The following is a 25,824-nucleotide window of genomic DNA, read 5'->3' as shown; positions in this document are numbered from 1 at the left end:
TCAAATTGCTAAATCAGCTGACATCCAGCAAGTGCTGAGATGCTGATCTGAGTAAACCAAATATCGAAGAAAAATTAAAAGACAAAAAATTGATTTATCCAAACTTGGCGGAGTCCAGCATGGGATGAATCATGAAAAAAACTAGAATAGCAAATTTTCTGATAAGATCCATTATTTTTGTACTTTTTTTCCTTCTCCATGTTATTACATTTCTCAATGCAGAAACATTGCATTTATCTTTGAAAATATAACTTCTTCTGTCAACCAATGTTAAAATTGATTTGTGGGTTGATTAATGAAGATGATCAATTTATCGATTCCATTATATTTTCACTATCATCTGTTTATCATCTCTGTATGTTTAATATGTTCATGTAGTGAGATAATAATAATGATATTGGCTTAACCAAGGGTTAAATACACAGTTTAATAAGAAGAGAAAGAAAAATGAGAGATAAAGAAAAGGTTCGTAAAGAGTGAAGGGGAAAAGGAATGCAACGAAAAGTCACTGGGAGTGAAAAAAAAATTGTAGGCTGCATTGGAAACAGTTGAGGTTCGATTGATGAACTTGATAAAAGTGTAATATCAATAAACACATTATTCATTTTGAGGTTCAACTTGTATCTTGGAGTTGCATCGAAAGAGTAAAATTAGATTTGATGCATAAAGAGATGAAACTAGGAATGGAAAATGTTGTATTCGCAAAATTGATGAATTGATTTGTTCGCTTTTGTGCAACCCAAAAGTGAATAACTTTTAATGATAAGTTTATTAAAACTTGTCTTTCATTATCATCAACATCAATTTCCTTTCATGGCAATTGTAATAATGTTTTGATGAATTTAATGAAACTAAAGACGATGATGAAGATGATTAAAGGGTGCCGCAAAGGTAAAGAGCATAAAATGTTATTGATTACAATGACAGAACTAATAAAGCTCAAGGTGGAAACAATGAGCTTCATGTTAATGTTGCTAATAAGAATGATGATGATACTAATTATAATATTATTATTACTCTGTGATATTATTATCAATATAAATGAAGTAAATGTGTTTACGTTGTGATCCATTGTGTACATTATGTATTAACAGCTTTTCTTTGCTTTTCCACTTTTCCTTTTACTCTGTTTACAGCTTGTTGTGTTATTAACATATTGATTGAATTACTGTTAATTAATAATTCATGGAATGTTTATTAACCTTTGCATGGATGGAGGGAGAGAAGCGAAAAAAGCCAATGAATGTTGATGTTAACAACGATTTAAGAATGATAATTTTCCTTCTACTCTCGCTGCAATTTCAATTCTTTATGCACTCTCATTGTACTGTTCTGGTTAGTTGAACCTTTGCATGGAAAAAATAAGTTGCAAGGAAAAATCAATCAACTCTTTCAGTCAACAAAATTTATTTCCATGTTACATGTTTGTATTGTTGCATACATTCAATGGGATAATGCTTCAGTCAACTGTTGCAGGGCAAGAGTGCGTAGATTTTTTTAAAATTACTTTTCTCCAGCCTTCCAATTTTGCGGGAAAATTTTCAGTAATTGAAGTACAAGAAATTCAATCATAGCTTAATCAGAATTTAACTTGAACAGGGTGGACAAAAATGCAGAATTTTAAGCTTAAAGAAAGGCTATTTTCCATCATAAATGAATATTATGACAAAAGCTAAAGCTAACAAAAATTTGATTTATGATGAACTAACGTTAAAAGGGACACTTACAAAAAATAAACTAATACACACTTTTCAAACTTGTTAAAGATTTCTTGAAATTTGCAGAGAATGGTCACTAAAGGTCAGTTAAAGGTCAAATAACGAAGAGACCTTGAATGACCTTGATCGCTTGAACTGGTTGAGCAATCTGCGATAGTTCATGATTCGAATCAATGGTCTGTAGCACTGAGTGATATAGCTGTACAAAGGCGTTAAATGAAAAATAAAATGCCGGGTATAACAGACAAGTTAGATTTCCAGTTAGTTTGACCTTTTTCTGTAACCATGTTTGTTAGATTATGATAACTATGATTATTGTTTCTTTACCTAGAGCTAGTACAACGCAATATTGTTCACTTCTCAAACTTGTTCCGTTCGCGTTTTATGAACGCTCAAAATATTTTCAGCAAATATTTTACTTTATTGAATAAGTAAACATATTAATTTTTCAAACTGAAATGGTAAATATTCATTCAAATTAACATTTGCAAACGGGAATTACAAAGTAATTTTAATTTTTTTGTTACTACTATTCATTGAGATAGTGATTTTATCGTTTTTTCGTTTCATTTCTTTGATGATTTGATAGGAATTTTCTTCATTATTTACACCACTTACGACCTCATTTGATTTAAACTCAACCTTTTCATTCGAATCAAAATGATTGCTTGATTTCTGATTTGGAGGATCAAGACTTTTTTATGTCGCACAATCTCTACTATTATCGTTCCTTAAATAGGATTCAATGGCATTACTTCGATGACCAGTTCTTTTTCTAATTGTTGGTATTTCAAACTAAGATTGTATTAATTCTGTTACACTGATAGCTCTTAATCCATGATTAGAAATTTTTCGATTTGTAATCGCGATTACAGCTTGTTGAAATGGATTTTTCAAAATATTAGATGAGGTGCTGATTTCAACTGGCTGCTTCGAGTCAGCAGCATAGAAAGGGACATAGAAAATTAGTCTATTAATAAATTCATTGAATTAATGAATTTTTTAAAACATTTGAAAAAATTTACATTCTCTCTCTTCGTAAGACAGATCAATTCGATTTACATTTAAACCCACCCTTATTCTAATAGTAATCTTAATAGTTTGAGAGCTGAAAGGTATCACTCCATACAAAATGTTTGTACACACCATGCATTGAAAAACTTCTCAACAAGCCAATACTTGGCGTCTTTATCCTGTTCACCTGATTGCAGTCATAACTCGTAAACGGTTTACGCTACAGACTGCAGACTTGGAAACTATGCTATTGCGGCCTGATGAATTATGCTTTCGCAATTTCAAGGTCATTCAAGGTCGATCCGGTATTGACCTCTAACTAACATTCGCAGTGTATTTTCTTTGACCACAAATTTTTTCAAATTAAATGATGCTCGTTATAAGTTACAATCTCACAGCGTTAGAAAGATTTGGGATAAGGATTTTGAAACTAAACCTTTAAGTCAATTGATCAAGCGATAAAAAGCAGCTTTTGTTAGCCAGCATGAGTTATGAACAGTAAGCAAACACTGAACGATCTCAAAAAAATTTTTATTAATTAATACTCGAAGAAAATTCTCTACAAATGTAAATTATAATTCAAATGTCAATTAGAGACAAAATAACAGATTGACCTTAATGCGCCTGCATCTCCGTGGTTATGCAACTTTTTGTTGCTGATACTGCAAGTCTGAGGTCTATAGCATTAAATTAACCGTTTGTTGTCTTCACTGATTGTCTGAAGGTGTCACAAACTAATATTTACTCCATTTTTAGACGTTTTGTAATATTTTTCCAGTGCACACGATGAAACCTGAAACCTGGCTAATGCTGTTTTTCAAGAATTTTCAATCACGAGCTTCAAGTTACGCAGTTCGAATTCTAACCTTGATCACCTTGAAAATTTCATGCGCCCAAGTTTTGTCTTATTAAAAACCGAAACCAGCTTATGCTCATTGTTATTTGTCCCTGCTCTGATACTTTTTTAAAAGAAACGCGTGATTACGTCAGTTAAAAAATGTGCGTCGAAAATGGAATTCATTCAAAGGCTCTAAATTTGAAAATAGCTAATTAACTTTGCTGCGATTTAACTTGTAAAATTAGATACGAAGAATGTTCATGAATTCAGAGCGAATTTTTCAAACAATTTAAAGATGGAAAAACAGTGTTCTTAAAAGAATTCTGAATATTGCATTAGATTGCCTTTGTTGGTGAATTCAATTGCACCTTAAAATTTATTCTTTGAAAATGAATCAATCAAATGGTTAACTGTGCTTGAAAGATAAACTTAAAGTTGAGTAAGTTCATTGCTGCTTCACAAAATCAAGTTGCCCAGAAAAGGAAAAGGTGGCAATTTTCTTCTTTTTCCTTCTCTTCAGTATTGATGTTTGAAGGGTGTAAAGAAAATGTAATAAGAAACAAATTATGTTCTGGGTCTACCTGGGCAGGTAAAGATTTTGAAATGGATTTTGATGAAAAGAAAAGGTTACAAAATTGTTGGGTAACAATTTTCCATGGTTATATCTATTGTGAACATTTCGCGATTTTACCTTCAATTTTGATTGAAAAAGGAAAACTTACACTTTGATATGAATCATTTTTCTTGCCAGTATTTATATTGTTCAACTCACTTTCCATTAGCACTTTATCCTCAACCTTTTTCCTATCATGACTGAGAGAAGAGGAGAAATTTTTTTCAATTTTCATTGCAATTTCTTTCCTGTTTTCTCAGATTCCAAGAGATTCATTTTATTTATCTTCTGTTGATGTTCTCTCTGGATGATATTAAAAGGTTCAATCCTTCAAAACATAATTATCATTCTTGCTTTTCAATTAATTTTCTTTTCTTTCAGAAACTTCTTTTACCATTGCGTTTCACCATAATTAATTTCTTTCAATTTCGAATCTGAAAAAAGTTCTTTTTTCTAATCAACTTTGAATAGAAAATCCAAAATAGAACGATCAAAAGTCGATTTTTTAACTTCAAATTAGTCACTATAAATAGTCACTTCATCATTTGGAAAACCAAGTTTTAATGAATTTTCAAACGCAAAAAATTCCAAGTTTTACTTGAAAAGTCGAGCGTTTAAAAAATCGATAATCAATCAAAGATTAAACTTGATCGATATTTGAGGTAAAAAGTTTGAAATTTTTCTTTTAATGTATTCTACAAAATATAATTATAACCATTATCATGGCTATTTTTATCATCATTATTATTGGTTTCATCAAAAGAGAGAAATGATTATTATGTGCCTTTTTTTGCTCATAAATATGAGGTAAAATGAAGGGGTTTCGGATAAAAGAGAAAAGGCAGAGACAGAAAAAAAGAGATTCTTCAGAGTCAAATTGACAAACTGATTGTGATAGTAAATTGGTGTGTTCATGAAGTGCACATGGCAATACATGAAATTAATATGAAAATAATATTAGTAATAGCAAGATTAATATTAATAGTTCACCATTGATTGTGATGTGAAGAGAAGAAAAAGAAACTTCTCTTTCTTCCTTCGCCTTTCAGGCCAGCCTCTTGGTTAGTCACTACTCCTTTCCTACACCAACCTTACATATAATTTTTCATTGAATACATTCATGATTAGCATTTCAATTTTCCTACGCCTTTCAGTCAAACATTAACTGCATTTGAAGTTAACAAATAAACCAATGTTCAAGCTTCAAAAATGTTGCTTAGGGAAACAATGAACGTTGCTGTAAAGAAAGTCGAAGTTTCTCTTAGAGACCATCCAGATGAATATGGATAAGGCTGCGCTTTCTCTCGACATAACCTTTTGGATTTTCAATGTTCTGATCAAATTCGAGGATCAATGTTAGAGAATGTGAATAACATGTTTGCACACATGAAATTGGATTACGATGTGGATCCATGCAAAATAATTCGAAGAAAATTCTAGGAAGTTATTCGTAAAAAACTGGGTCCTTTTTTGCATCCGACTAACCTAATGCTCTTAAACATTTTACTAAAAATCAAAATTTTTGATAAGTTAACCCTTTAATTGGATAGAGTGGCATTGAAACGCTTTTTATCTGTTCTCTATTCTTATCTTTTCTCGTCAGTTTCCTTCGCACTCTTGTCACTACCACACTTCAGGTTAATTCCCTGAACATTTCAATCTCATTCAATTTTCTTTTCCTCTTATCACAATAAAAATATTATATTACTCAGGAGATTAATCTTTGTGATGAATAAATTGTCGAACAACATTTCATGTTTCACTTTAAAAATTGTTGAACAATCAATTCCTTAGCTTGCCTTTCCAACGAACCTGGTATTACATATTTTAACATGCAATGAAAGTAAAAGAACAGTTAACCAAGAATGACTTTGACAAGGTTCAAAACTCCATGTATCATGTGTTGTACCATGAATAAGTTTACATTGTTAGTTCCATCGAATTTGTGTCAAAATCGTTTTCCATCACAATTTACTTTCTCTCTCTCTCTCCATGAAATGCAAACTTATCGGTGGAAAAATGTGTTGAAATTTAAACAGATGATTTCAAGCATTTAAATAGAATGCAATTTTACAGCGAGAAAAAAAAGACTCAAGTCGAGAGCCAAAGTAACTTTGCTAATAATGATTGACACGATGAACGGTTAACTTTGATCAAGTAAACATTGAAAAGCTTTCACTTAACCCTGTTTCATCATGTCAACCTTTTCACTTGATGAACACAAATTGTCTAACATGAACTGACGAGTGTTTAATTTTAGTTCAAAACGTTCATTTTCCAGACTAAATTCAAGCCAAAACTTTGACACAACATTTATTCTTAATGAGCCAACTCTATTCAATATGCATCTAATATAAAGTCGCTAATCCAAACTCGACAACAAACAAATTTTCGATAAATTTTCGAATTCGTCAAATGACAAAAATGTCGAAATGATCAGAATTTGAGAAAATCTTTTCCATGCCTACTGAATCTGAGTTATACCTAAATGCTTCAAACATGATGTTATGAATACACAACAAAATCCATTTCAACATGACGAGTGCCAAGAGAAAAGAAAAAGATTTTTGCAGAAATTCAGTTTCATTACTAAACAGATTGAAAGTGGCAAGATTACATTCAATTATATTTACTCTTCAATGATATAAGCTAATCTGAAACAAAGAAAGTTGATACATTTAATGTGATGTTAGACAAGCGATGATATAAAAAAACAATTTTATCGTCAAATTAATGAGAATATTTGACAAAGAATAAAAGGTGAAAAGAAGATTCAGATTCAACTCTTTTCCCAGCCTTTTTTATCCCTTCCCTTCAAATTCCCATTCATCAATCCTGTCAGAGTTTCTCATTATTCACTAATTCAGATAATTTATGCAGCATTATCGCTGTAAATATACAAGAATTAATAACGATAATAACAAAGAAAAAAAGACATAAAGATAAATATTTTGACGAAAGAAAAGTGAGAGAAAAAAGTTTCTTTTTTGTTCCTCTTCTTTTGCTTCTTTGGATGCTCAGGGAAGCCAATGAAACTTTTCAAGATGCAATAAAGATGATAAAATGGCTTGAAAAATGTTGACAATTGAAATGTATTAATCAAAGTGTATACACTTTAATAGTACTTTAAATAGTGAAGATTAATGAAGAAATGTTTGTGCAATTGTTAACATTTTGTGTTGCCAAATAATAGGTTGTATGCTAAAAAGCTTAATATCAAATGCTTGAGAAGATTATGTGAATGTGAAAACAATATCGTCTGTTTAGAGTCACTCTTTTGTCTTTCCCTTTCAGAACTTTTTTTTCGTCGCTTTTTTTCTTCGCTTCTCTTCTTTTATATTCACAAGTTCCATATCAAGTTGTCATTTGAACAGCAAGAGAAAAAGAAGCGAAAAAATGAAAGGAAAAGAGAGGAAAAAAATGTTCAAATGTTATCAAGTAATCATTCATTTATATTTCATGAAAAAAGCAAAATTATTGTTCTCATGTTACATGAAAGTGGTAACAAAGTTGATAAATTGAAACAATTTAATTTTCATTTCTTTTCTTCTTTCACTGTATTACAAGAATTAGTTGAGACTTCATTATTTAGATTGATATTTTTCTGTCTACAGTCTTTGTTTAGTTTCAATTCAAGTATCATTTGGTTAAAAGTTATTAATTGTTGTGTCTCGACTGTCTATCGAAGCAATTTATCAACGAAAAGTTTTGTCTATTGATAAAAGCTGATATGAAAAGAAGATTGAAATGAAAGATTTTGAACTTTTTGCTGACGAAAAATTCTTTGGACAGTAATTTTTAAAACGATTCGAACGAATTTGGATGAAAGTCGAATGTTGAAAAACAAAGATTTTGAGATTTTACCATGCGAAGTATTTTTGGTGGGAAAATGAAATATTTTTCTTAGATTTGGTTGAAGACGTCCATTGCTCAACGAAAGTGGCAAAACTGTGACAATAACAATAAATAGTAAAGCAATTTTCATTGAAGGTGATGAAAGTAAACGAAATGTTTTCAAAAGAAAACTATGAAAACTGAAGAAAAAGGTGAATAAAAAAGTGGAGAAATGTAAAGATGAATGAATGGGATGATAATGATGATGAAGGTGGGCAAATGGAAGAATAAGGAAACATGATTGTCTGTAAAGAAAAGTATAAATAGAAATGAAAATGAAGAGATAAACAAGGTTTGGATAAAGTTTCTTTAGTTGAAAACCTTTTTCTCTTCCAATGAATCAGAGAATCGGAATGGTCTTCTTTTTCAACAAATGTTGAACGTAAGCAGAAAAAGAAACGATCAAAGGATGATGATGATGATAAAGTGAAAATAGTCTTGAGAGGGAAAAAAGTAAGATGTTATGAAAAAAACTCCAAGTAAATAAAAAATTTTCTTATCGCAGCTTTTTCCATTCTATTCATTGAATGTTACTTTAGGTTTGATACTCAATGTGAACATTTTGCTTGGAAATTTCTCAAAAAGGTGACTTTATAAAGCATTCGCACATTTCGTTTTGCGAATTTTCCATCTCAGTTCGAACATTATTTTTTTCGATTTTTTGAGCTGAAACTTTACCAAGCTTTATCTTCCAGCTGATACACTCGAAATGGTTCAAGTTAATTTTATGTTGAAATCGATTCAACTGTTGCTTTTCATTATTGAATTTCTCGAGAAGAGTCGAGTTCGAATCTGAAACTTGCGATCGATTCTACACATCAGTCAGACGTGCATGAAATGAATTCGAAGAATGAACAAGAAAATGATCCAAAAAGCGTTTCTTTAACCATCAGTTTGGATTGACAGTGAATCTGATTATAATCAGTGTGAAGAACTATTCAGAAAGTTTATCCTTTTCTGCAGTAAAGACTTGTAACTGTCTTGAAGTTATAACTGATAAATGAGTTATATTCAATATCAACTTATATTTGAAATGATATTGAATATAATTGGATAGATTTCATGACAAGATTAATCTTGGAAATGTAAATTTACTCTCACTCTGAATGAGCAAACCTGGAATTATTTGAAATATTGATTGAGTATGAAAGAGTCTGAATAATAAGTTTAGTAAAGAGTTTCATTTAATTCAATTTCAGTGGGAAAATGTTGGAAATTGATTTGCAAATTAAACTAATTGAGTAAAAAGACATTTTCCTTTTTTTTCTTTAGATTATTTTTGCATTCAAAAATGCCTGGACTTAGTCTGGATGGACAGAGAAGAGAAAAAAGTCTTAAAGTTGACCAGAAAATTGGAAAACTTTCCAATCCTTTTCTTTATTCAATACTTCAAATGAGCAAAATAAATTTACTCAAGACTGTCCCATGAAACACCTTTTTTCGCTCAAATCCAAACAACAACAATATTGAATTGTAGATGAATTTTTCGCTTCTTTCATTTCAACCTTCTTATTAATTCTCTCGAGTATTCATTAAATAAATTACATTGTAAACTATTCCATTTCATTTTTCCTTCAAACTTACTTCAATGAACTTACCTTCAACTTTTCATTTTCACATATTCATCAACCTTTTTGCAAAGGTTACTCGAGTCTTGAAAGTTTCAATTCTTTGTTGGTTCAAAGGCACTCAAAACACACAGAAAGGAAAAGAAGAAAAAAATCGAGATTCCAATTTTGATCGATTCTATTTCTTTTTATTCAACCTTTTCCGCAACTTTTCCATGTCTTTTCAATTGTTGGTGAAATGAAGTCTCATGAGAAGAGCAAAAATGATGAATAAAGATTTTCATTTGAATTTTGAATTTCAACCAAAACAAAAAGCAATTGGTTAAATTCAATTCTTCAAGTTGCTTCGACTGCAACAGAACATCACTGTTGATGAAAAAAACGAGTCTTGAGTTCGAATCAAATCATGAATTTAGCCTCGAATTTTGGAAATCGAATTATTGAACTGTGCTAATTGAGGGACTTTCCATTAATCAGTTCATGTCGAGTCAATAGCTATTAAAATGTGGTAAAAGGCTCATCATGTGTCTTGGTTTTGTCAGTTCAATAGCAAATGGTGAAAATTTATCATCAGTTTATTGATAAATTGTATAAATATTTAATATTAAATGGAAGGGAAAATGATGTTCAGCTGATAATATTATAATCAACATTTTCCGTGTTAAGGTATGATTTTGAATTTTTCTGCATTTTTTACTTTCCTTTTTTAGGTGTAAAGTTAAACATGAGTGAAACTCAATAATGATAAACATGATAGAGTTTTGTGTGAACATGTTAAAGATAGTATCATGATGATGATATGAGAATCTAAAATGATGATCGTAATGAGGATAAAAAACGATCATGAGAAGAACATGAATTTGAGGCTATTTTTTCTTCTTTACCTTTACCTTATTCAAAGACAATCATCAATCATTGGAATAAATTAATGAAAGAAAAGGCGAAAAAGTCTCAAAGTTGGTAAAAGGTGTGAGAATGAGAATAAAATGTTGAACGAAATGTTGGAACTTTGTGTGTGTTCTGTTTATGATGAATGATTAACGCGAGTCTTGACTTTCAGTTGCAATCGACGGTGAATTCAAATCAAATATTTTATTGAAAATTTTTTCCTGACTTTTGTCTCATCTTCTAATTTCATTATTATCTGAACAACCTTCGACTATTGAAGTTAACAGAATCAAAATTAAAATTTTCTTTTTTTCAATTCCGTTCTTTTTTTGTTGATTGTTTATTGTCTTCTTCGTTTCCCACTCTCAATGAAACACTTTACACAAGAAAATGTTAATGCTATTATCAACGGGATTCATTGTTGACTCGAGTGAATCTCATGTCTAGACATTTGTATTTGTCATCATCTCAATTGGTTCAAGATTGTCTTTGCTTTTTCATTCTGGTTTTTGTATTACAATATTTCAATTTCCCAATTCAAGATTGATTCGGGCAAAAGAAAAGTTAACTTGAAGAAATGGTAAAATCGTACCATGAATTACTCCGACGAAATTAATTATCTCATCTGAGTCCCACAATCTTGTAAATGATTATTCGACTAATTGATAAAAGACATTAAAAGTTGATTAAAGTTTCAAGACTGATGGATCTTTAGTGAAAATTAATTCTGAAGATTACTGAAAACTTTTGTTTTAATTATTCTTTTAATTCCAATGATCTCAGTTAATCTGCTTCATAAAATCAGTTTTTCTTTTTCGTTGTTACAATTTCATAGTCAACTCACTTTCATGAGCTTGTTGATTGTTGTCTTCTTTGGCTGATAAATGACAATTAATCCTTTGTGGTTTTGTATCTTGATGGTGATGATCACTAAAGATGTGTTGATAGCAATTAAAAGACTTTGTTTGTAAGTGTACGATTCAACTTAGAGAGGCAATGAATCTGCAACGGAAAGAGAAAAATTATTACAAAAAATTGAATGACAATCAAATGAATGATAATTATCATTTATATCAACAAGCAAGAATATTTGTGAGAAGATGAGAGCCTCTTCTATTGAGATTTTACACTCTCATCTATCTGCTCAATTGAAGCATTATTCATTTCATAACTTTCTTGTCTTTGGTCACAATCAGATTCTCGGAGTTAGACTCTAACAAAATATTTAAAATTCTTGGCCTTAAAATCCAAAGCAAGAGGTCTATATCTTATGGATTGCAGTCGTACTTCATGTCTGAGAAATTTTTTCCTCAAAACGTAAAAAACAGAAATTCATTGTTCTGTAAACTTTTTTGTTTCGAGTTTCACATTTATTATCTGAATACTTTTTCTTTACTCACTCCAATATTTTTTGCCTAGAATAAGTGAAAATAAATCATTTTTTTATCAATCCAGATAAACAAAAAATACCACTCATTTATCGGTTAAACATTTGAGTAAGTGCCTATCATTTTCAAATTTTCCTTACCTTCAATTTGAAAAAACAATAATCATCATCATTACCATCTTCATTAACAAACATTACAATTCTAGTTAACACATAAAGCAACATAATAATAAATAATAAACAGTAAGAATGAGGCAAAAGACTAACATTAACTTGCAGCCAAGATTAGCTGTAAATTTCATTGTAGCTGAAAAGTTGATAATGATGATGGCATTAATGGTGTGAGAAAAAAAAGTTTAAACCAAAGAACAGGGAAGCAAAAAACTTTGCCTCAATAATATCTCCAAACTCTAATGATACAAAGTGTTCAAAAAATAACAAAAAAAAAATGAAAATTATTTCTCTTCATTTTCATTCTCTTCAAGTTGAAACTTGGAATAATTCATTTGCATCTAAAAACATCATCTTTACTCTTTAAATGCATTCATCATCATCATTCCCTTTTACCGCATAAGAAAACAAACAAATGAACATTGTAAACAAACCCCTGATTTTGAATGCAAAATAATCTCACCTCAAGTTCAACATTCAAAAAAATACAATTCTGCTGATAAACTCTAGATCTCATCAAATGCGACGCAACAAAGTCAAAGACTAATCAGGTTGCAAACCCAAGCCAAAGAGGAACAAGGTTGACACTGAAAACAAGGCACACACTTTGACTGCAAATCTTTAGCAAAGATTTCAATTCCATGTTAATCATGAAAGGCCGACAGATTTAGCTTGATCCATTTACTATTCATTTTGCTCTTTTCCTTGGCAAAACCATTTTCCATTTCATCATGTTTTTACTTGGAAAAGATTCTCTCAGCATAAAATTATTTATATCATTTCATCTTTTTTTTCTCATTCTTTTACTCTTCATTCATGAATACATCAAAACCAAGGCACAGGGAGCAAGGCAGAAAAGAATGGAAAGATTCTGCAAAATCGTACATTTATGCGTAATAATACTTTTTATAATTGCATCTTATTCTGCTCTCTTTACCTTCCACTCTTCAATTGGTGTGTTTGCACTCTTTGATTTATTATACATCATCATCATCAACTTTTTTTGCCTCTTTTCTTTCAACTTTGAAAAAAAACAATTTTAACGTTTAAAAAATGATGGAAACATAATAATGAAAATTGGGAGCGAATTTTGTTTTCCCGCAAAAGCAAAGGATTGAGCAAGAGTCTAATAAAGTTAAAAGGTTACGAATAATGTTGGTAAATGAAGAAAATGTTTTCTCGTCATTATTATCAAAATTAACCCTTTTTTTGTTGCCTTTACCATTAACATTTGATTTACTATTTTTTCCTTCTCTTGGCAACCTTTATTCAGATACTTTTAATGAACAAGATTAACTTTTAATTGAATATCATTTTTCTTCAACTTTACCATTCGTTTGAGTAAATAGTTCTTAACTTTTTCTTTCTTCAATTCAACTTTTCAATGGATCTTCATTCAATTTCTGTTTACTTTTAATTGAAAAGGTAAATCAAAAGTTTCATTTTCTTGGTCAAAGCTCCATGAATAAGTTTAAGAAAATTTATTTACTCTTTTCATTCAAAACTTTTTCATTCAAAACTTTTTCATTCATGTCGAGTAAAGTAAACTTTTGGAAAATGTTTTTCAAAGAAATTTTTCAAAGTTCGAGTTTCTAAGTTTAAACTTCTTTCATGATGTTTAAATATTTCATTGGAAGATTCTTGGAAATTAGAAAGCTGAAGAATCGAAACAAGATTAAAGAAGATGAATAAACTGATTAAGTATTAATAAGAATGTCAATTTTTCCCATGAAATGGTAATATTTAATGTCCTAAAGGAAAAGTCTGTTTGGAGGAAAATCGGCAAATTTAATATTTTCTCATTTCTCTCTTTGTTTCATTTCAACTTATCATGAAAATTAGAGATGAATGTTTTTCTGCAAAGTGAAAGAGAGTTTTATTTGAATAAGGAATAAAAGAATGAAAAAAAAACAACGAAAATGGGAAAAACATTGAAAAATGTAATAACATGAGAAACACCTGGAAGGCATTCAAATCAATCAGTCAAGTATCAAGTAATTTCCGATAAACTTGAATTGAATGGGTTGAATGAAACCATGTTATCCAAGGAAACGCATTTATCCATCATTTGATAAATTCATGTAAATATTGAAACAGAATGTAGAAAAATGTTGCCAAAAAATTAAGATGAATAGAATATGAGTGCAATTTTTTTCTCTTTTCCAGAAGTTTTTTTTATTCTTCGACACAAAAAAGAAACAAATTCCATGTTGAATAAAACATGGAGAAAAATGAACAATTTCATCTGATAATTGCTAACCAATTGATGGAAATTTAATCTCATGAAAAGGAAAAAAAACTTTTTTTCTTCTCTTCGTCAACCCTTTTCAGGTTAGTTTGGAAAATTTGTTTTCTCATGATAATCCAGTTTCACCAGATTATCAATTGCGACGAAAAGAAATGAATTGAAAGTTTGGCTTCATCATTTACCTGAAAACCTGCCATGTTTACCATAATGTTGGAATTTGGAGAAAACACGAAAAAATCTAAATTTTCTGTTGTTGCTTGTTTATTCTGTTTTGCCTTTTCCATCTTCATCATTGTCAATTCATCGATTTGTCTTTCAATGGTAATGATAAACCACTCACAGGGCAATCAAAGATTAGATTGATCACTGATTCAAACGTATTTACATTAAATTCAATCGATGTAAGCTCAACCTGATCCAAGATAATACCTGTGACTGGTAAAGGGAGTGAATCAAGATGTGAATAACAAGAGGTAGAGAGAGAGAAGTAAAAAGATTGCAACAACGTCAACAATGATGATGATGATAGGATAAAGGGAATGTAAAAAGCATGAGAATGAAAAAAATGTCATTCTATAAGGAATCAATAGAAAAAGGAGAAAAGCTGAAGAGAATCATGCAAAGGCTATTCGATCGTTTATCTAAGCCAATTTAGCTTGATTGTTTGTCGATTCTCTTCCAATTGATGATTTTTTTCCTCCTTTCCTCATCTTCTTTTACTTCACTGCTTTACCTGCAACATTTTTCATCTTGTCTTCATCTTCTTCTTTCACCAGTTTTGTCTCCTTCAACCATCAACTCAATCATGCTGACCGGCACATCGATGGACAGAATCAAGTCAAACTCACTGGGACAACATGGAAAAGTGAGAAGAGCAGAAAAAAATCTTTCTGGTCATTCTTTTCTTTTCTCATGTTTTCATTCAGGCTCAATAATTCTATCTTTTTTTTCTTTCCATTTTTGTTCACCTTTTTTTCCTCATTGCCTCAGCAAAAAGGAAAACATGAAGATAATGCTAACCATTACCTTTTTTTCAATGTGACCAATGGACTGATCAGTAAAAGGATGAGAAGGAAACAAAAAGGCAAATCAGTTTGGTCTGCTTATTAGAATAATCTTTTCTTCTTTTACCTTATTACATTCAATCCTACTTTTTCTTCTTTGATTCACCTTATGCCAGTTTCATGTGTCATTTGATATTCCGTTTGTTTTTGCTCCTCTATTGGCTTGTATTACATTTTGCAATCCAATAACAATAATCACCATCATTTGTTTTCGCATCTTGGTTTTGTCAAAAATTACCTTTTCTATTGTTCCCCTTTTTGCTCTTGAATTTCGTAGAATCTCGAAAAAATGAAATTAAAGAATTCTTTTTTAAAACTGAACGACATTAATGTCAATCATTCATTTCAGCGTATCATTCATTTGCTTTTGGGGTGTATCCGGTCAGTGAAATTTTAACCAAGATTAACCGAGATTCTTGGTTAATCTCGGTTAAAAAAATTAACTGACATCTGATCAAAATTAACTCAGATTAGCTTTAATGCCATCCATTGATTTTAAAATTTATTTTTTAATTAGATTGAAATATCGTCAGCTGATTTGATGCAATTTTGTAATTTTTCAATGCGCATGATAATCAAATTAACCAAATTAATACCGGACACTTTATTTTCTTATCTTATCTTTTTCTTAACAACTTTAGTCTTTTAACCAAGATTAACCAAGATTAACCAACATTTTTTTCATTGACCGGATACACCCTTGGTCAAACCAGTTGAAAAATCTGTATTTAAACTTTTTACCTTTTACACTAAAATCATATCGTAGTAATAGAAATACACAAGATATGAATAAGACCTAAATTACTTCTTGCCATTTCAATACTACGAGAAGATCAAAAGAGGATGGCCACGCTGGGAGGGAAATACTACATACTACAGGGCATTCCGCTATTTTTACTGATGATAGCCGGCTATTGCTTGGCCTGTGATTGAATTAGAGACTGGCATAAGTGATTCATGAGTTAGTCACATTTTGAATATAAAATTGACAGAATTTAATTTTTAATACAAAGTGTGAAGCTTTGTTCATGCACAACCCTCCATTCACGCAAAGGTTTTTTATTAAATAAAGTTAACAGTTAAAACTTGGATAGCCCCTTGGTCAAATCAAGAAGCAGTTTTGATCACGAATTCATTCCACTGATGTGATTTCGATAATTTCAAGACTAGAAATGTGACTTGTGTAAAACGGATTAATTTCAATCTTGAGTTACCGATAACATGTTGCGATTCTAAGATGTAATATTGTTAATTTGAGCTAGCACAGGGTGGCAAGGTTTCGGCGTTGACAGAATGGTGGTTTAATCAACAAAATTATAATCACAATCAATGAACAATACTTTATCAGCACAACTTGCGGAAGAGCTTTTTTCAAGCATTATTCTTAAGCATCAAATAATTATAAAAGTGCTGAAAAAGCACATAAAGAATAAGATTGAATAACTTCAGTTTCACAACTGTTTAGAGAAGAAAAGGAATGTAGAATAAAAAATTAGAGAAAAGCGTATTTTAATATGAAAAAATGTACGCAATTTGGGAAATCATGCTTTTCTTGCTACCGGTTTTTTTGTATTTCTACGGCTTTATGGCGGCATAACTCACAAACAATCAAGATCACAGACTTTGCTCTTTAGATCTCTTGAACCATTAGCTTCTGCAGGTTGAGGAACCATTGAGAACCCAGAATTTCAAAGGTCATTGAAAGTGAATTAGTTATTTGACCTCCAATTGACATTTGGGTTGCTATTTGACAATAAAACTTTTTGATACAGTTCCGTGTTAGTGGTTCATATATTTTATCATTGAAAGTACAATCAAATTTTTCACAAAACCGAGGGATCAAGTGAATGATAGGCTATCACTCATACCTATGGCCAGTATAGCAGTATATCTTGAAGATGATAAGTACATTTTGTCCAATAATGTTGGATTATTATTTAAAGGTTCCAGTTCATTTGATGTAGGACTTAACGCGACACAAACAATGGGTGTACAATATTAATTGAAGTGAAAATGTAAAGAGAATACTGACAAAAAAGACCAGGGGATGATTACATGATGATTGCTTCAGCTATTGCAAGGTAACTGAATGAAATTTTCTTTAACGACATCTTTATCCATATTGTTATTGCTTTGTTCGCGGTCTAATTGTCTAATGAAAACAGTCAGAATTCATTTTGATGATTTTGAGGTTTTTGAACATGAAGGTGAAATGGTGACTATTGGACAAGTGATGGACATCTAACAAACACTAATCTATTTCAAAAATTTCTCAATCTCAGAAAACAGGCATAATTTCGATTGTTGTTCAAATGACTGATTGACCTTCAATGACCTTGAGTGTTTGAACTTATAGTTCTTCAATCGATTCAAGCTCATGGTGTATAGCTTATTTTTGCACATTATGCATGCAAAACTTTTCAATTTTTACTTATTGCAGTCACAACTCGAGAACGTTGTTGTTGCAGGCTTCAGACCTGAACAATAAGCTTTGCAACTTAGAGAAATAAACATAAGTAATTTTTCAGGTCATTTGTTATTACGTAGCTTTTTGACCTCTCATTGATAATAATATGAACTGTGTTTGCTCTAGCATCGGTATTTTTTTCATTTTATGCCTTCATCCAGGCAAAATGCACGAACCGTTAGTGCTACATACATATACAACTATCAAAAAAAGAAAAAATTGAAAATTTTGTGGCTAAACTGATTCATAACGATTATCATTACAACAAGTTAATTATCGATCAACAGACTGATATAAAGGTTAACCATAGAGCAGATTGGATATTCAAAAAATGGAACTTTATGAACAAATTCAGAAATACAAGAGATCTCAGTTTCATACTTGGTTTTTTCGAATATGAATATGCTGATCTACCATGTCCATGTAATCAAGCAATTGATATTACAACCAATCATTAGATACTGGAGGGTGAGCTCAATCACTTTGAAAGAGGTCAACTTTTAAATAATTTAGAAACTAAAAGTAATCAGCTGAATCAAAATCCGAACCAATACTTTATCAAAAAAGGAATAAGAAATCGATAGCATTTATGAGAAAAATTATGCTTAAACTTAATGTGTAGCTTTTAGTAAATTATCAATTGTTATATTTTCTTTAAATTAACCCCTTCCCTTTAAATCCCACCCTTTGACTTTGTTATATATCTTTTAAATAATCCAAAAATTGTAAAGTCTTGTGAAATATCTTTGTACCAAAACAATGTAAAAATTGATCTTAAGTACCACTCCTTAGGTGGAGCAGATCTTGAAATAACACCAATAAACATACCTCAGACTGTAACCATGACATCAGATTGAACAAGCAAAAGTGATAACGCTCCAGGTTATTCAAGGTCAATTCTTTGAGTGACCTTTAATTGACATTGGAGGGTCATTTTAAAAATCGCAAAATCTTCTATTCTAGCCTGATCTCGCATCTTGGCATTTTGAAAAGATTGATTTCGTCGTAAAGAATTAGACTCATCGAACGTTGCCTCAGCTGCGTCCCTTTTTTATATTTTCGGCACTTCTTAAAGCTAAAGTTCATGGTTTTCAAGGTCAAAATGAAGATCGATTAGGCCGGAGAATAAGATGTAAGATAAAGGAATTTGATTCAGACTTTTATGAAAATGATTCGAAAATTCTCATCTAAATATCAGAAAAGCTACACGATTCGATCCATTATCAAATATTTGAATATTTTCATTGAGAACTTACCAATTTTCGAAGTAATAACTGACAGCTTAATAAATATGACTAAAAATCTGAATTTGTGCCTTAATTTTCAGTACATAGGTTAGTTGGAAAATGAATAGACAGAGTAACTGAAAAACAGGAAAATGAATTGGAAGGCAAAGCTTTTATTGACAAAAAATGAGACTTTTTGATATAGTGAAGTAAAAATTGTGAAAAAGGTGAGATCATAAATTGTAAGTTCAAAATTAAGTATCACATGCCCAAGTCATGACTTATTTCTTGTTGAGAAAAAAAGTTTACTCTTTACCTTCATCTTGTTGATCTTTCATTCTTTCTAACTGACCACCTTTCATCCTCATCTTTCATCGTCTCATTATAATCTTCATCCCATCATCATTGTCTTAATTTTTCTTTTCTCACATTTTCCTGTTAACACTTTCTCTTGACTCTACAGCCAACTCAACCAGACATTTTTAAGCAACTTTCTTACAACTTTATCTCAACCCTGAATGTTTCATTATTCAACTCGAACAAGTAATAAACACAAATACATACATCAAACTATATGATTTCACCTCTTTTCCCATCATAATCATAATCATCATCATTTTTCTTGTCATCCTTGTGTTTACAAAAGAAGCTCAATCAATGGTTTCATCAGGACAAAAAAAGATATCACGTTTCAGTTTGAAAATGATTTTCTCATCATTTTGCCTGACAACAATATGAAGGGTAGAAAAATGAACTTAATGAAATTGTTCAATGATTTGCTCTATTCCTTAAATCTTTAGATCTTCAATTGTTTTATTTTAACCTTTTCAGCCTTCATTACAGATAATTATTCAGTTAAACTCAATTGCTAAAGCAATATATTTATCTAATCATTAATTGATATTCAGATTTAAATTGTTAAACATTCCGAATTCAGAAATCTTAAATATTGTAATCAAAAAGAGCGAATCAAAGTTAAGCCGTAAAAACTCTAATTTTAAAACTGACAAATTAAGAACCATAAAGAAAGAGATGGTAAAATCACTCTCTTTTTGAGGTTAATTTTCAACTCTGTCTCCTCTCTAAAGATAATCCTTTTACATTGTCAAAGCTATGGTTATCTCTTTGGAGATGTGACTAAAAGCCAATATGTCTAGGGACATATAAGAGTTAAAGCTGTGTAGCCTTTACCAGTATAAAATCTTAAGATTGAAAACAACTCTGTATCATACTTTGATACCATTACCAAATCTTAAGACAAATGTCGACAGACTTCTTTTTACTCTTAATTTTGATTCCCTCCAAAATTCACTTCTTTGTTTTACATTTAGTATAAAACCTAAAATTTCATTCTTATTCTTTACATTCAATATTCCGTATTGGTGTCTTACTCTACTCAGTATTCATTATTGAAGCTATTTTGTTTAGTTCAATAAAGTCTTATTGAAGTCCTTATTTTAAATGTGTTAAACTGTTCACCTCTCAAGTCTTACTTTGAAGTTAACTAAATCTTACAGTCTCAACTATTCCTATTCTTAACTCAATAAAGTTATCCCTAAAACTCAATACTAGTGTATTATTCGTGTTGTCATCTCTATCGAGATCTTAAGGTAATTTGGTAACAACAGAGTGAACATTGTCGATCCATGATACAACCTCAACACTTGTAGTGAAAGCAAGTGGGCAATCTTCTCTCAGATTTCCGTAACGAAACCTTTCACTTGGCGACCACGGCAGGATTGACAGTGTTTTCCTTTGCCTGTTCCCGAATTCCGTCCAGTTCAAAATTCACACTTTCTCCAGCTCTAAAGAATTATATTGTAAGTGCCTGACTCAGAAGAGAGACTTTCCAACCTCAAATTCAACTTCAAGTTCAATTCCTAAATCATAAAGTTCTCTGCCTTTCTCCTTATTATCCTGTGTTTTGTATCTTTTGATAACTTCTCTTGAGTTTGTCTGTGTGTCTCAAGAACTTTCTAATTCCTCTACAACACTTCATTCCAAACTATTTCAAAGTTCGACTTCTAACCCTTCAGTCTTCAAATAAGACCCTCATCGAACTCTTACAAACCCGTATACTGTGAATCACAAATTCAAATTCAACCTTAAAATTCAAATCCTTCATTCAACTTTAAATCCAAACTCAAATTCAACTTCACAGTCTCATTCAACTTCAGTTACAAACCCATTTCAAATTTCAAATTCATCTCTAAAAAGATATCCTTCAAACTCTTTAAAACCTCTAAGCTTCAAGTCTTTACTATCACTAAAGTGATATCAACGCATCGAACTTTATCCTTATCATGGGAAGACCACGATCAGCAAGAACTAATCGATATCAGATTCCTAATGGAATAATGTTAGTTGGTGAAGTAACTCAAGAACGTGCTCTTGAAATACTTGGTACTTGGCATCTTACTGTTCCTGTTCCTGTCTTGGCTGTTAAACGTCTCAAGGACTGCGTCAAAACTCATTTGATGATTGCTGGTGAAACCTTAGATGACGACGAAATAGAAAGTCTTCCTGTTACTGCTGTAACTTCATTCGAGATTCCCGATTGGATTCAAAACTGTCGTGCTAGAGGCATCACAGAAGATGAGCTCCAGACTATTCTAGGACATTTAGGTCGAGAGAGAGAATCCGTAATGCGTTCAACCATGAATGACATTAATTCACTTCCCCTTCCTCTTGGAACTATTCGTAAGTTTGTTGAAATATTGCAATCTTTAGGTGCAAACATTGAAACACCCCCTATTTCACCTCAACCTCAACCAACTTCATCCGCTATTCCCACTATTCAATATGATAACAATACATTAATCCATGCCCTTTCAGTTTTAAAACAAGATCCTTTTGTTCCTGAATTTCAAAAAGGAGAAGACATGTATGATTTCATTAAGAAAACTCAACAACGATTAGCACAAGAAAATTGTGATGATGCTACTAGACTTAGATGTTTCCGAAAATCCCTTTCTCATGAGCTTTTAGCTCTTTCTAACTCAATAGATGCTTCTATTACTAATTATCAAACATATATTGCTGAATTATATAAGCTAATTCAAACTCCAGCAATGGCTTATTCAGCTCAATTTCAACTTCGACAACTCAAATACAATCCCTCTGAACATCCAAATAACTTTCTAATAAAACTCAGAACCTCATTAACTAAAGCTGTCGGTAACTTTACCGAAGAAATTTTCAAATTAGAAGTTTTAAATCATCTTCCTGCTAACATACTCTTTGAAGTAAATACTCTAGGTCTTAATGATGATCTTCCGAAAATAACAAATCTTTTAATCAGAAAACATTTTGACTTTGAACAGTCAAAGAAATTCAAATTTAACAATTCAAATTCATCTCAATCTCAATCTCAATCTCAAAATAATAAATCTTCAAACCTCAGTACATTATTAAAGAAGCCTGATAGTAGGCCATATCCTTCAAACAATCCAAGATCTTCAAATTCAAATTCCTCAACAACCCGAAACAATTCAGTTACATGTGCTTACTGTAAAAAGGTGGGACATTTAATTGCTCAGTGCAGACGAAAACAATATAATGATAGTCGTAATAATCCTCAGCAGAGAAATCCTCCTTCAGTTAGAGCAATTACTGCTTCAGCTTCAACTCCATCAACCTCTACTTCTCAAAATCCTCCATCTTCATCTTCAAATCTTGCTATCTCGCAAGTTGTTCATGAAAATGAAACCGCTGCTATTATGGATCCTGGCATTTCATTCACAATGTCAACAGTTCCTACTGTTCCTCTATTAACTCAGCTAGGAGATAGTAACCTACTTCATATGCCACAAGCCACTTTTAAATTCTGTCGCCCAGATCGAGCAATGATACGCGAAGGAAGAGTACTGCTAGATACAGGCTCGACTGTTTCAGTTCTCGATGCAAGCATCGCAGAAGAATTAGGTGTGCATGTTATTCCTTACGCTAGAACTCTTAAAGGAATAGCCAAAACTCAATTTGTATCTTCACATGGGTTTGCCTATGCAGTAGTTAAGCATCCAGAAATGCCTGATTCAAGAATCTTTCGCATTCAAATTGTTAAAGATTTTGAACCAGTCTGTTTGATTGGTAATGCTTTCCTCCATCTCTATTATTTTCAACTAAAGTCTGATGGTAACGAATATGTTACAACATGTTCGGAATACTATAACTCTGCCCCTCTTGATCCTTCATTCTTATTCAGATTCTGCACTCCTGATGAAACAAATAAAATCTTTGAAACAACTATTTCTCCTAATACAAACCCCTCTCCTCAAAATTCATATATCATTGATAACCGTATAAAGAAAGAAAGCAACCTTCCAATTCCAATTCCTATTCAGATAGAAAATTCTCCTGCTCTTATGGCAGCATGTGAATTTCATACCCCTCAAGAACATTCAGAAATAAAAATTAAAACCTTTCGAGAAAAAGTAGCTGAAAGAATCAATCCAGATCTTCCTCAACCTCTTCAAGAACAATTAGTCTCATTGATAGACTCTTTCCAGTCAAGTTTTTCAAAATCAAAAAATGATTTAGGACTAGTTCCTTCAACAGTTTGTCCTGTTACAATTGATTTAGATGGTAAATATATTCCTTTTAAGAATCCTTACGCCTGTCCTCTTAATAAAAGAAACGAATTCAAAAAGATCATAAACGAAATGTTACAAAATGATATAATAGAAGACGCTAGTCTTGCAGATGGCGGTGCCCCTTCTATCTTAGTCTCCAAACCTGATGGTTCATTTCGTATGGTGATTGATTATCGGTCACTGAATAGAATCACCAGAGTTCCTAAGTATCCAATGCCTCGCATTGATGACTGCTTAGAAGTAGTACGCGGAGGCAAATACTTTAACATTTTTGACCTTGCTCAGGGTTATCACCAAATTGAATTACCATTAGAAGAACGTAAGAAAACAGTTTTCGTAACCCCAGACGGAAAATATCAGTATAAACGCTTACCAATGGGATTGGCTAGCGCTCCTTATATTTTTCAACGTTTGATGAATCGAGTCTTAGAAGGCTTGAATTATCAAAATTGCATTGGCTATTTTGATGACGTGCCTGTAGTTGGTAAAAGTTTTCCGGAACTTTTAACTAACACAGAAATGGTTTTGAATAGATTGAAAAGTTTTAATCTCAAAATTAAACTTGAAAAATGCCACTTAGGGTACGAAGAAATCCTTTTACTTGGTCACTTAGTTTCTGGTCAAGGTATCAGACCTGATCCCAAAAAGGTCGAAGCCTTGAAAAATTTACCATATCCACGAAATATTCGTGAATTACAATCAATCCTTGGCTGTTACAATTATTTTTCTCGCTACATTCCTAATTTCTCAACACTCGCAGCTCCACTTTACCGTTTAATCTCTAAAGAGAAAAGATTCAGAATTCTTCCTGACGACAAGAAAGCGTTAGATACTCTTAAAGATTCCCTAATTTCAACTACAATGTTAGTCCATTTCGATCCTCAACTTAGAAGAAAAATTTCAGCAGATGCATCCGATCATGCAGTTGGAGGCATTCTTTTACAAGAAGATCCAAAATCCCCTACTTTTGATTCTCAAACTCCAATCGAAGAAGTCAAAGATTGGCTTCCCTTATCATTCTACTCTCAAAAACTTCAAAAATATCAGAGACATTATTCTGTATCAGAAAAAGAACTTCTAGCAATCTTTGTAGGAGTTAATAAATTTTCTCATTATTTAGATGGTGAACTTTTCCTTATCGAAACAGATCACCATGCTCTGTGTCAATTGACTAAAACAACTTTCAAAAATTCTCGATTACAAAGATGGTCGATAATGCTCTCAACTTACAATTTCAAAGTAGTATATAAAAAAGGCTCAACTCATCCTCCCGATTGCTTCTCTAGATACCAAAATTCTTGGTCACATAGAAAAATCATAGACCCGGAAGAAGAATTCCTTGACCGAATCTATCTTACTGATTATACCATTGACCCTTCTGATAACTTTTATTATGACTTAGGTCTTAATACAATTTGTTTCACTCAACTTCATCAGTTAGAAGATTTCCATTTCCTTCCTCCAATTTGTCTTTCCACAACCTCAGAAACTCAACATATTAAAACTTCAACTAATCCCTCACCTTCAGAAATAAGCAAATGGAAAGAAAAAGTTAGACTAGTTCAGAAAAATAACCCCGATATTCATAAAATCATTACCCTTTATCATGAAAAAGATCCTATCGCTTTAAAAAGATATCTTCTAAGAGATGGCTTACTTTACCGTAAGGACATACACAATCCATTTGGTTCACGACTAGTGATTGATTCTCAACTTCTAAAGGATATATTTTCTTATGAACATGAGAGTCCACTAGGAGGTCATTTTGGCCCTGAAAAAACGTACTTGCAAATCGCAAGACGATTCTGGTGTAAATATCTTCAAGATCTAGTAACAAAATTATGTGATAATTGTATCACTTGCCAGATAGCTAAACCCACGAATGTAATTTATGTTGATCCTTCAACTAAACCCATTCCAAAAGAAATCTTCGAACGATTCGAATTGGATGTACAAGGTCCAATTATAATCAACCAAGTTAAAAAGTACATCATAGTGTTAGTCGATATACTTTCTAGGTATGTTTTTGCCAAACTAACAACTAATCAAACTGCTTCAACAGTAATCTCTTTATTAACAACTATCTTTCAGACTTATGGATTCCCTAAAATCATTCAGACTGACCAGGGAACAAAC

The 25,824-nt window shown here is 31.5% G+C and overlaps 1 protein-coding gene across 2 annotated transcripts in view; it reads right to left on the bottom strand.

Moving 5' to 3' along the window:
- The window catches only part of LOC107361387 (protein turtle-like), a 163,946-nt gene that overhangs the window by 104,289 nt on the left and 33,833 nt on the right, over positions 1 to 25,824 (bottom strand). For both annotated transcript variants that reach the window (XM_089266835.1, XM_015928210.3), the window contains exon 3: positions 11,378 to 11,535. The gene's annotated coding sequence lies outside the window, so the exon portion shown is untranslated. The remainder of the gene's footprint in view (positions 1 to 11,377; positions 11,536 to 25,824) is intronic.

Source organism: Tetranychus urticae, chromosome 1, assembly GCF_039701765.1.
Source record: "Tetranychus urticae isolate SD_2017Ah chromosome 1, NJAU_TeUrti_SD_1.0, whole genome shotgun sequence".
In the NCBI taxonomy this organism is placed as follows: domain Eukaryota; kingdom Metazoa; phylum Arthropoda; class Arachnida; order Trombidiformes; family Tetranychidae; genus Tetranychus; species Tetranychus urticae.
The sequence above is the reverse complement of the archived record's forward strand: the minus strand, read 5'-3'. Positions and strand labels throughout refer to the sequence as shown.